General features: G+C 39.6%; 1 protein-coding gene across 1 annotated transcript in view; it reads right to left on the reverse strand.

Moving 5' to 3' along the window:
- The window catches only part of TRIM9 (tripartite motif containing 9), a 116,750-nt gene that overhangs the window by 25,191 nt on the left and 89,590 nt on the right, over positions 1-1,969 (reverse strand). The window lies entirely within an intron of this gene.

The following is a 1,969-nucleotide window of genomic DNA, read 5'->3' on the forward strand; positions in this document are numbered from 1 at the left end:
TCCCAGATTCATCAAGTGACTTAGCATAGCATATGCCTTGAAAATGGCACTAGCCCAAGTCTGTTTTTGTGTTGGTGTTTAGCAGTCGACTGTGAGCCGGAGAATACTATGGGAACAGATGGGGGCTAGCAGGGAGGGTCAGAGTGTCCTCCTGACCTTGTGAAAATCTGTCACAGTGTTACTAGTCTCAATACCCCCTCCCCCTTCTGTGCTGAGTCTTGTATGAAAACTGCAGATTAATAGAGCCTTCAATCATATAGACATACAAATATCAGGGAATGAATAATCCTAGTTCCTAAGGTATGAACTCAATTGATGAATCTGGGAGCAGTGTTTTCACTAACTGCTTAAAAATTGTTTTCAGCACTAAAACATGATTTTATTTTTGTAGCACTTTTAACATGGGAAAGAATGGTTTGGACCACGTCCAGGGACATTCAGATGAACAAATGTTAATTGTGGAATACTTGGTATGCTGTACCAAAACTGAACTCAGAGTGTCATGCCCTAAATTAAATCTGTTCCTTGCCAGCCACCCCAACTAAGAAGAAAGTTACTTTAACAGCGGCTTAGAAAAAGGTTTTATGGTGGATAACCTAGAAAACAAAAGCAGGGACTAGAATATAAGAGATGTAAAGGTGAAGCAGGTCTATTATACTTAAGAAGGCTGATACATTACAAGAAAACCATGTCTAAGTTAACACATCAAACATAATTAAATCAAAATTATGACCAGTGAATTGGAGGTGATCAGTTTATGAAAGGAAATCCTGTTTTGAGTTTCAATGGCACAAGAATGGAATCTTATCAGAGAACAATGCCTTTGCAGCCTCAGAGGTCCCAGAACATCTAGATTTGGAGGAAATGCACTGCTTTGGGCTTCCCTGGTGGCTCAGACGGTAGAGAATCTGCCTGCAATGCAGGACACCCAGGTTCAATCCCTGAGTCGGGAAGATCCCCTGGAGAAGGGAATTGCTACCCGCTCCAGTATTCTTTTTTTTTTTTTCTTTTTCTTTTTTTTAAATTTTATTTTATTTTTAAACTTTACATAATTGTATTAGTTTTGCCAAATATCAAAATGAATCCGCCACAGGTATACATGTGTTCCCCATCCTGAACCCTCCTCCCTCCTCCCTCCCCATACCATCCCTCTGGGTCATCCCAGTGCACTAGCCCCAAGCATCCAGTATCGTGTATCAAACCTGGACTGGCAACTCGTTTCTTACATGATATTTTACATGTTTCAATGTCATTCTCCCAAATCTTCCCACCCTCTCCCTCTCCCACAGAGTCCATAAGACTGTTCTATACATCAGTGTCTCTTTTGCTGTCTCGTACACCAGGTTATTGTTACCATCTTTCTAAATTCCATATATATGCGTTAGTATACTGTATTTATGTTTTTCCTCTGGCTTACTTCACTCTGTAAAATAGGCTCCAGTTTCATCCACCTCATTAGAACTGATTCAAATGTATTCTTTTTAATGGCTGAGTAATACTCCATTGTGTATATGTACCATAGCTTTCTTATCCATTCATCTGCTGATGGACATCTAGGTTGCTTCCATGTCCTGGCTATTATAAACAGTGCTGCGATGAACATTGGGGTACACGTGTCTCTTTCCCTTCTGGTTTCCAAAGATCATACACCATGATCAAGTGGGCTTTATCCCAGGGATGCAAGGATTCTTCAATACCCGCAAATCAATCAATGTAATACACCACATTAACAAATTGAAAAATAAAAACCATATGATTATCTCAATAGATGCAGAGAAAGCCTTTGACAAAATTCAACATCCATTTATGATAAAAACTCTCCAGACAGCAGGAATAGAAGGAACATACCTCAACATAATAAAAGCTATATATGACAAACCCACTGCAAACATTATCCTCAATGGTGAAAAATTGAAAGCATTTCCTCTAAAGTCAGGAACAAGACAAGGGTGCCCACTTTCACCATTAC

This window comes from Bison bison, unplaced genomic scaffold (assembly GCF_000754665.1).
Source record: "Bison bison bison isolate TAMUID 2011002044 unplaced genomic scaffold, Bison_UMD1.0 scf7180017864174, whole genome shotgun sequence".
Taxonomy (NCBI): Eukaryota; Metazoa; Chordata; class Mammalia; order Artiodactyla; family Bovidae; genus Bison; species Bison bison.